Source organism: Pholcus phalangioides, unplaced genomic scaffold (genome assembly GCF_987345545.1).
Source record: "Pholcus phalangioides strain wild (caught in Gottingen) unplaced genomic scaffold, Ppha-v1.0 ptg000003l_1, whole genome shotgun sequence".
Lineage (NCBI taxonomy): Eukaryota > Metazoa > Arthropoda > Arachnida > Araneae > Pholcidae > Pholcus > Pholcus phalangioides.
Window position 1 is genome coordinate 28,309,971 of NW_028301596.1, and position 11,337 is coordinate 28,321,307.

The following is an 11,337-nucleotide window of genomic DNA, read 5'->3' on the forward strand; positions in this document are numbered from 1 at the left end:
GTTGTTGTTTTATTAATCAACTCCAATAATCAAAAACTGATCATTGTTCAAAATTGAACAGATGAGGTACAGCATTTGTGTTTAGATTACAAGTTTCACATATTACTCAATTTTTTGTCCATTTGAAAAAAATTTCTTATTTTATCTTTACATAATTTTAAAGAGTTAACATTAGTTCAATTTCTTACTGGCAATAAACTCAATGAAAATTAGGCATGCATGGAATTGTGCACCTTGGGAATTTTTTTTCCTTTCTTAATTTTCAATGTTTTTTAAAGAACTTAATCATTATGAAAATTTGTCATATACTTTCAACATTGTGAAATGAAACAGTTTTAATTTTTTATGCTTAGATATTTTCAGAAATATTTTTTAGAAAACTTATTGTTTCAAGATGTACCTTCAAGTAGGAAATCTTGTGATAGTAGAGAGAGAAAAAAATTTGTAATCATAATAAAATTATATTATTTTCAAAATAAACTGATTTAACGCCATAAATTTTTATAAGGGCTCTTTTCTCTTATCTTACAGGTATGTAAACCACATTTCAAGCCAGATTCTCAACAAGCTATTTATGAACCCTGAGGAAGCGTTCCTGATTTCATATCTACTCAGCGCCAAACACGGTCGTGATTCAACGACATTTATCCTCCATCAACGAATTCAACAAGCTTCCTGATCGGCAAATCTACGGATAAAGTAAGGTCTCTATGATGTACCACTGTTGAATCACTTTGACCATCGGTGATGCCTTTCAAAGATCAAACTCTGACAGTTCACTCGACTTCTGCCAATCTGCCAGAGATAGTTGTGTAGTCACACTATGAAGACTTCCAAGAGCCTTTAGAAACAGACTTAAGAATTAGGTTCCCTTGTAACTTTGCACGTATAATTACAATAATTATTACAAGGCAGGAGTATGTTCGTGATTGCTAGGTTGCCAGGGAGTTGCTCTTTGATATCCATCGAGACAGATCAAAATTTTTTTTACTTATGGTCAATTCAGATGGTTCTTCCATGTGTTTTTGTATACTGGGACTCTTGTGTTTCACCGTTCCACACTTCAAAACGAGCCAGAGAGAAAAAGAATACGAAACCGGTAGGAGTATTTGAAATGTGTAAACAACAAGCTTATATAATGAACTTCCTTGATATTTGAGATTATTGGACGCTAGTAAATAACAGAGACTGTGGTATGTTTCTTCATATAGTGGAATCCCAATCCAAAGATGATGAAATCATCTGTTGCTAGTGACAACGATTTAAATGTTTCTGCTAGTAGTGGTAATTTGGCAGGTATGTAGCATATCCTTAATCACCACTAACATCAATTAACTCCATGTCACGTAAGAATAGCACATGAAATAACATGCAATTTATTGATTGAAAGGGAAATTTTTCTATCAGAAAGATGTGAAAAACATTTATGGATAACACTATGAGGTCACGTATATGAGTGTATGTTTTATTACTGGTGCATTCGCAAATACTTTCTATAAAAAAAAATTACTTGTGATGAATTTGAAACAAAAAGGAAAAAATGCCAAGTGAAAGGTAATAGAAAATGCAAAAACTTTCTAAATATTCAAAGAGGTCACACCAACGATAAAGATAAAGAATAAGGAAAAGCCATGAATTTCTAATGGTTTTTGAAAATTTTCAAATTTTGAGTGAGGAACTCTGTTTCAGAGTAAGAAAAATCATGACACCCCCCCCCCCGCCCCTGCTTTTGCTTGAATCATAGCTTTGCCTTTATCATCGTTGGTTTTATCAAAAAAATTAAAAAATTGTTTAAAGGAAAATGAAATAAAATTCGCTAACTTGACATCTGCTTACATCAACATAATTATTTTTCGATAGTCTTTGGGTTTCAAGTTATTGGGGTTCTATAGTATGTTACTTGGTACACGCCACAGATGATCACAAAAAATATATTTTTAACTGTACTGTTTACTCAAAACCTCCAACTTACATTAAAATCAAATTTGCGTATTTTTGAAATCAATATATCTGAAATTACTGAAAATCATTGAAATCAAATTACTGAAAATCATTGAAATCAAATTACTGAAAATCATTGAAATCAAATTATTGAAATCATTGAAATCAAATTATTGAAATCATTTATCAAATGTGTATTTTTGAATTTATTTCATGTGTGGACAGATTTGTTTTTCCTACATCAATGAAAGGATTTTATATTCATGTAAAATAAAGTTGTGTCAACATTTTTCGAAAAATGTAAATAAACTTTTCCAATTTGACATTATTATGGTGTCTTTTATTGCTATCAAATAATATTTAGAAGCAAAAAAGATACAAGGCTTTTTTTTCTCATTTATCTGTTCAAAAATCAGAAGTTTTCAAGATATTTCTGCAAAGGTTGAATTTTAGGAACACTCGATTTTTTTTAAATGAGTCTAATGTGTTTATTGTTGAAAAATATCGATGTCTTTTAAAAAAAATTTCTGACTGGTTACGTGATTCAAATTCTTCAGGGAAAAAAAAAGGAGGTGGAGGTTTAGCACTACTTCCAGTGACGTCACAACGCTACGCAAAGGCCGGTTATATAGGAGGTGGTGGTTTTTCCCGTATTTTGAACGAAGTTTACTTGAATTCGTTACTTTCTTCAAAAATGTTGATACAGATAATTTTTTCATATATAGCTATGAGTTATTTTTTTATAGCTAACTAGGAGTTGACTAGTTGATATATTCCAGTATTTTTTTTAATGTTAAACGTATTGACAACACTTTGAGTTTCTTACTAACGCACCAGTTCGAGTTCCAGAAATTGTTTTAATTCGGTTTCTGAGTTTCTACTTATGCTGTGAGAAGGGTGGTCCTCTTTAGCTCTCTATTTGACTTTGCTTTCATCAAAACATCGTAGGGAAGGGTCTATTTTTTGAAAATTCTTTTTGTTTCCATTTCGTTCAAGTTGAATGTCTTTATGTTGAGATCTTTTTTGAACTGAAAAGTTTCGGCAATATCCCCTGTGTCGATTCACTATTATGTTCTACTTCCTCATTGTGGGTGCCGATCGCTCATATGTTGATAATTTCCAGGAGTTTTTCGGCCTTTTTCCTTTGGAGCATAGGTATTCCGAATTTAAAATTTTCCCTCTCCTGTGTAATTTCTAAATATTTGTGTTAGCTCTTGGAAAATATCCTGGATGTTGAAGATACCATTTATAAATTTCCTTGGTGAGAAAATGTCTATTACATTCGTATTCTTGGATGTTGATGCAATTTGTTAGTCATTCTTCAAAATTCTTTGTGCATCCAGTGCGGGATTGCTTGAAGAGTAGTTATGTCCACAATTTTTATTGCTGTAATTGCAGGAATTAGTTTGTAGTGGAGGTAAGTTCAGACTTTCTTGTAAGTTATCATTTCCAATAATTGATCGTTCATTGGAGATTGACGATCTTGCTATTGTTGTTGACACACCACCGTCAGGAAGGATAAATTTTTCCGATACAACCGCAGGATTCAACTCTTCAGGGATTCCTGTTATTTCCTGGCTGTTCTTATCTAGTAGAGTAGTTTTTTCTCCTTTGGTACTATTACTATATCAAGATCTTTTGATTCCGTCATTGAATACGGGATGTCGAGCAATTTATCTTCCTCATTTTTTAATTTCCTCGTCTTTTTCTGCCCTTTTTTGTTTCTTTTCGAGGAAATATTTGGTGAATCTACAGGATTAGGTGCTTCTTACTCCTGACATTGCCTGTAGATATTGCTATTACGTGAAAAAAACTCATTAACTGCGTTTCCAAAATGTTGTCTCGTAGAAGTATTTTCCATGGTGTTCTGTGTGTGGTCTTTTGCGGTCAAGTCACTGTTACGGTAAAATCCCGAAGAGTGGAAAAACCTAGGTTTTACCAAGTCGACTTGTAAAAGCCCGAAATACGCTTGAAAAAGGTATACATTTCGGACTTTTACCAAGCACTTCGGTAAAAGCTGACATTTAGTAACTTACATGAAAATCAGTAAAAACGCGAATTTTCTAATTTTGATAAATTTGAAAGGTTTTTAGTTATTAATCACAATGATCTCGATGCTAATTAAGACCATAATTAAGTAACTAATTAGTTATTCAAATTCGTGAACATTAGTAAAATGGCGAATTTTCTGATTTTTATAAATTTGAAAGCTTGTCGTTTATTAATCACAACGATCCCGATGCTAATTAAAATCATAATTAATTAGTCATTCGAATTCGGAAAAATGAGTATAATTGCTAATTTTCCAATTTTCATAAATTTCGAAAGATTTTATAGCTAGTCCCGGGGGGGGGGGGAGGATTTTCCAGTTTCAATCTGTAAAAACGTGGTGGCGATGGTTCGATATGCTCGCATGATATTAATTAGAGTTTGTCTTCGAATCACGTCCATCTTTTCCAGGTGCCGAGCTGAGGGGGAAGAAAACCAAATGGGAGCCCCAAGGGCAATCTGGCGATACAGTATACAGTTCTGTAGAGTGTGTTCTTCAGATTACGATGGTATCCCCACGCTGCACCCAATAATCGTCTGAAATGATCCAGTGTGTTGGTCGTTTTTCTAAGTAAACAGCAAACTAAGTAAGGAAGTAAGTTCTTGTTGGCGAACCATATTCCTAAAATTTTGCGAACATTTTCGGTAAACTTAATTCCTTCCTCGTTAGTTTTCACAGTGGGACTCTTTTTCCAGACCAGACTCAAAATTTTACGATGGTGACTGGCCCAAGAGGTGGGCCATTAGCCAACAAAAAGGCTGGGGCCCCTTGGGGACCCCCGGTGAAGAGAAGGACAAGTGAGTAATGTATGTGTAGTTGTGAGAGTGCATGTATGAGAAGGGAAAATTTGGGAATAAATCCTCTTTTTAAAAAATTCATGGTCGCTTAAATGGTCTGTCGGTTATTAATTTTAAAATTTAATATCGGTGAAATGCCGCCACTGCCTTACGTTTTTAGTAAGCTTCGCTTGTGAAGAAGCCCGGTCGGGCAACGCTTTGATGTTGGCCTGCACGTCTGGGATTGGGTCAGACGCCTTCGTGATTCCGTATTGGCTGGAATCTGAAAAGATACATGTTATGCACAAAATAAAATTATTAGAGGCAAGAAGTGGGAAAAAAAGAGATAGTGTTAATACGATTATTTTTCAAAGTCGAGAAAAGATAGAAAAACGATGAAGAGAAAGTTTAAAATCACGATTTTTTTTTTTTTTTTTTAGATTTTTTCTAAGTTTTTTTGGAGAAGGTTTTTTTTTTTTTGACAGAAAGAAAGTTATGGAAAGGAAAAAGAAAAGAAAAGTATACTTTCCGATTAAATGCTGAAAAAGATTTTTTGATTTTTTGGCGAGGCTTAGGTTTCCGAGATAATGTCCCCGGCCTCGTATAAAAATTTTTCGAAGACTGCTCGCCGATCTTTTTTTGAATTAAACTTGAGGATATCCTCGAAGCAAAGTTTCGCATATTCAAACATATATAATGTTGAATTTGGGCAATGGTCTTCATCAGATCCGGTGAGGTCGCCGGTGCTGTCGGCCTTTTTGGTTGCCGATGGTGCCGGGCGTGGTTCGGCATCTTTCTTGCGTTTCGGTGCGGCTTTGCTGGTCGAGGTCTGTTTACTCGGGAATTTGTTTTTTGTAAGGTCCGTAGATGGAGGGTTTGTTGCGAAGTCCGTAGAGTTTGAACTCGTCTTAGGATTGGTTCTTGTGATCTCGACGGACTTGGTTTTTTCTGCCGATGCAACTTCTGGACTTGTATTTTCGTCGATTTCTTGGTAATTTTCCCTTTGGATGTAATGTCTATTTTTTCGGTGTTACGAGACGCGTTTATATTTTTCCATACGGATCTCGGGAGAAACGTTGGGCGTTCCTTCGGTTTTGGTGGATTTTCGGTGACTGCTTGGATGGGGCGTCCCTTTTTTACGGGTAACGAGTTTCCGGGTTTTAGCCGTTGGAGTTCAGCTATGTAAGAGCTACATTTTTTATAGCTCGCTGGGTGGCCTTTTTCCTTGCAGTTCACGCATTCTGGTAGATGTGTCCCTCTGATTTTGTAGCACGGTTGGCCGATGTGGTTTTCTGTGCATTTGATGCATTTTTCGGCGAAATTGCATTCTTTGGCTCTGTGAGTCCATCTTTGACATTTAACGCAGCGCCTGGGAAGTATGCGGCTTGGGTATCGTCTAAAGATCTCAACTCGGATCGGCACGAAGTTAAGTTGGTGCAGTTGAAGAATGGTTCTTGATTTCGCATCACGAGGAATCACAATTTTCCAGAGGGGCAGTTTACGTTTTCTTGGTCTCCTTTTTTGAGAAGTGAGTTGGTGAATGTCCAGAATTTTGTATACAAGCTTTGCGAGCTCGTCCTTGATGTCCCCTGTGGGTGTCTGGGGGGTCTAGGCCTTTTAGCAGAACGGCCGTTGACTCGCTTGCTTGTGTAGCGTAGTGGATTATTTCAAATCCTTTTTCGTGCAGAATTTTCAGGACTTCATTTTGTAGGAGAATCGTGTAACTTTTTATTTTAATTTCGAACTGTTGTGCACAGATATCACTGATGGATCGAGCGATCCGGAACCAGCGGCCGCCGCCGACGAAGGTGACGGCATAGCTGTTTTTTGCTGCCGTTGGAGTAGGCGAGCTGTCACTCATAGCTGAGGGCGTGGTGATTTCCATCGGGAACCGTTTTGGTTGGTCCGTTGGGTGATGATCGCTCTTGGTGGTCTGTGGAAAGTTCGATTTCGATGGGGGATGGTCATCGTTATCGATGTTTCTTTCAAAGATAATGGTGGGTATATAGGCATCCACTGGGGGGCCATCTATCGACGCTGAAAGGAGGCTCAGGTTTGACAAGGCAGGGTTTTCCTTGGTTATCGTGTCGGCGGTAATTGTGCCGACTTGGTTGACCGTTGCCGGTGGGTCTTTTCCCGTTGAAGGTCTTCCGTTCAGCTGGTCGAGGTTCCTTTTCACTTCTTCGCGTTTCATTTTTGCCAGCCCTGGGTAGTCCTCGTAGTAACAGGGATCGGGATAATTGAGGAGATACTTGATGGCTCCTTCGACGAGATTCGAAATTCGTGTGATCTCTGCATGATCCTATAGAGTCTGGATTTTTTTGAAGTCCAGCAGGGCTGTTTTGAAAGTGTGTCCACTTTTGCAGGCTTTATCCGAGGTGGTAATTGCCTCGATGTATGGGCTGCGATTTGTGATAGTATCTTTGAGAAGCAGAAGAAGCACTTTCTCCTTGGTGTCGCGATTTGCCTTCCGTTGGTACACCGCAGTCAGTTCACTCCAGCACTTGTTGGTGGGCTGATTTACAAAGTCGTGAAAAAGACATACGGGCACTTGGATTGGACTGGTAGAATCAGACATCATGGGAAAATATTTACTTCACTTGCTTAGACTGTTAAATATTTTTTCATTGGTATAATTATTAACTTGGTGGTTAAGTTAATGTAGCGCCGACTGAGTACGGGCTGTAGAAGCTATTAAATTAAGAGAGCATCTGGGAGCAAAAATTTTTGCGACCGTCCCCTGCGAGGTTTGGGGATTTTTTGATTAAAAAAGATTTTTTTTGATTTGATTTTGAGTGGGACTCTTTTTACTCTTGTTTTTCCAGAGAAATGATGATTGGATGGTTCCACTTGCAGATCATTTTATTGTAGTCATTCGGAGACCTGCGTCAACACAGCGTTGACAGAGGCTGTAATTTTTTAGTGGGTACCTTAGCAGACATCAAGAGAAGGAAGTCATCGGCAAAGGCTTCGCTGTTACCCCCCGGGGCCCACTGGAGTCGAAGTAATGAATCGAATGTAGTATTCCAAAAAGCGGCTCCACTACATGAGCCATGGGGCAACCTCAAACCACCGTTTTGTATGCTAGTGCTGTACTTATGTTAAGAGTGATGATGCGTCCCGAGAAAATGTCCTCCAAAATTTTTCTTAGCTGAAGAGAGGAATAGACATAATTCGAATGTTATTAGCTATTACCTCATGACGCACACAATTGAAAGCTCTCTTAATGTCGAGGGAGATAACAGTTGTGAGTAGATGTTCCTTCCTGCTATTGTCAATCTGTTCCATTAGATGATAAAGGCCATCATCTGTTGAGCGAGCCATACGATAACCAAATTGAAAAGAGATGAAGGAGGCCGTTCCGCTCAACATAGTAGGAGAATCTTTGTATAAGAAGTTTTTTGAGTACCTTTCTCAAATTGGAAATCAACGTAATGGGCGAATCGAGTTGGTTACGTCAATTCCCCTCTTAGAAAGAAGAACTAGGTTTGAACGCTGGGAAGAAGTCGAAAAAACTTCTTCTACAGAGAATGGGATTACTGCTATTTAACAACTGCTAGTAAAACAAGCATAAAACCCCAAAACATTAAAACATTAAACATTAAAACATTAAAAAAGCATAAAACATTAAAAAAGCATAAAACATTAAAAAAGCTAAAGTCACACATTTATGCAGGATACTCATCTTCATCATACTTATTTTAATTGAATTTTATGGTAAAATTCATGTAGTGCGCGCATCATGTACGGGCAAAGCTGATAATAAAAGTGGTTAAATTAAAGTTATAAGGGGACGTCGCGTCGAAGGTGCGTCTCTTTTCCGTGAGGTGGCGGAATATCCCTTAGCACTTAATATTGGATACAATTTATACACGAAACTACGGAGCTTAACGAAAAAGACTATATTTCGAAGCACACTCAAAACAGACAACCTTACAGAACGGAAGCCACATTCCAACTCACGTTCTCTTCTTTTGGAAGATAGATTTTCTCTTCTCACCTTCTTTAACAACGTATAAACAAACAAAACGCATTATGTGCTGTAAGGCCACAGAGAGTTAGTAAAAATGACCATACTGGAAAAATAGATTCGTTATAATCTCCCCCTCTGGCTCCGACGACGTCTCGGCGAGGAACCAGTAAGAGCCATCTTTCCTTTGGAAGTAATTCCTGACGAACAGAACGGGAAGCTCCGGGCAACTGCTGACACTCTTGTCTCAGGTCGAAGTTCAGTCCTCGAGTCACACCGGTTCTGAGGACGTCGACTAGGGTTAGCTGTCATTTTGGGTGGACGGCCCCTTGGTTTCAGAGGGGCCACGGGCGTAGTCTCAGTGCCTCGGAAATGTGTCAGGGCCGATATATGGTAGGTTCCGATAGGTTCGGTGGGCTTTTCTAGACTTGAAACCACATACGATGTAGGAGATTTCTTCGTCAAAATGAGATAAGGGCCATCTCTCTTCGGCATGAATTTGGAGGTTAACTTTTTCTTAGCATTACTGACGGAATGCAAAGATACCCATATTTTGTCACCAGGGTCTAGAAACAGTTGACGACGATTCTGATCATAATATTTCTTGCGCTGGTCTTGCTTCATCTCGACCCGATCCCTTACATAGTTTGTAATCGATGCGAAACGCTTCAAGTAAGGAGTGATTTCAGATGCGAAGTTGTCACTTCCCACCACCGTCCGCAAATCTTGAACTACGTCGTCCACGGTCCTCATTTCTCGTCCAAATTGTAAAAACGCAGCGGTACAACCAGTAGAGTCACATTTGGCAGTATTCATGGCAAAACGAATGACTGGGAGTTTGGAGTCCCAGTTATCGTGTGTATCCCCAACAAGAATTGCTAGTCGAGGCTTCAAATCTCGATTCTTCCTCTCCACCGGGTTAGCTTGAGGAAAGTATACTGGGTTAATGTTGTGGTCTATCTTTAATGTGTAGCACACTTGTTGTAGAACCGAGCTAACGAATTGCGGTCCATTGTCACTTATAATCCGCCGTGGTATCCCATACCGCATGAACACTTCTTCGATTAGGACGGAGGCACACTCACGAGCAGTAGCTCGGTCGAGGGCAAACAATTCAACCCATTTAGTGGCGCAATCTTCTACAATGAAGGTCCACTGTTTACCGGTTTCGGTCTTGGGTAATGGTCCAAACAAATCAATAGAGATGATCTCAAAGCGCTGAGAATACACGGGAGTTCGAAGTAGTCCAGCCGGCTTCTGATTGGTTGCTTTGTAACGGGCACATTCAGGACAGTTCTTCACATAGTCAGCGATGTATCGTCGCATGCCAGTCCAGTAGTAGCGCTTTGCAATCCTATGATAAATTCCTTCTTTCCCATAGTGTCCAGCTGCTGGATCATCATGGTGATACCGAAGTATGGATTCACGCTCGTTGTTCGGTATGACCAATTGGGCCTCTTCTGAGTCGGCATCTGGGTCATATCTGTAAAGCACTCCTTGGTTCAACACGAATCCACGTTCTGTCCAGTTCGCGTAATCTTCAGTTTTCCGGGTAGATTCAAAGCTTTGAATAATTTTCCTGCAGGCTGGTATATTATCGCTTTTTGCTGATGATGCGGTAGTACTCTGTAGACACAGAAAGCCAGGTGATGCTGTTGACTTTCTTCAGGATTCAATAGACGATATCACTGAATGGTGTAAAGACTCAGACATAGTCTTGAATAGCAATAAATGTAAATTTATCTGGTTTACTCGATGTAAAAAGATACCCAGATTGCGTCGATTACATATTAACAGCTGCTCCCTCGCTCCAGTTGACCAAATTAAATATCTGGGTGTAATTCTTAACAGTGCTCTTATATTCAAACAACATATCAGATATGTGCGAAATAAAGCCAATGGGATACTTGGTGCTTTAAACAAGATTACGTTCCCTAGAGCGAAACTTTCTACTAAAAACAAGATTTTGCTTTTCAAAGCAATCATTAGGCCCACCCTTCTGTATGCCTCCCCAGCTTGGGCATTTGCTAATAAAGCTAACATTAAATCATTACAAACTGCTCAAAACAAGACTCTTCGGAGGTTCACAGGGGCACCATGGTTTATAAGAGGAAAAAACATAAGAAAAGATCTCAGGATTAACCACATCTGGAAATACATTAAAAAGCTTAATAAAAATCAATTTTTACGTATGGCTAATTCCACATACTCTCATATCAGTGAAATTGTCAATTATAGTGAAATCCCTCCACCTAGGACTTCCAGAAGGAAGATCTACAGACGTCCAAAACAGATTTTTCATCTCCCCTGGAGAAACATTTAGTCATCTTTCTTACTCTTCCCTTGTGTAAATATGTACATAGCTCTCATCACACTTTGATTTTTCACTGTATTGTACGATGTCTTGGCTCCTATTTATCCTTTTTTCATGGGAAAATCCCAAACTGCATTTTGTTCTATTGAAATCTATTTAACCTCTTTTCTTATGTGCTTTTGGTTACTTCTGTATGTGTTACTTGTACAGTATTTTTTCTTTTACGTTTTGGCACCTATCTACTCTCTTGGCACCTATTTACTCAACATTTACCCGTATAAAAATG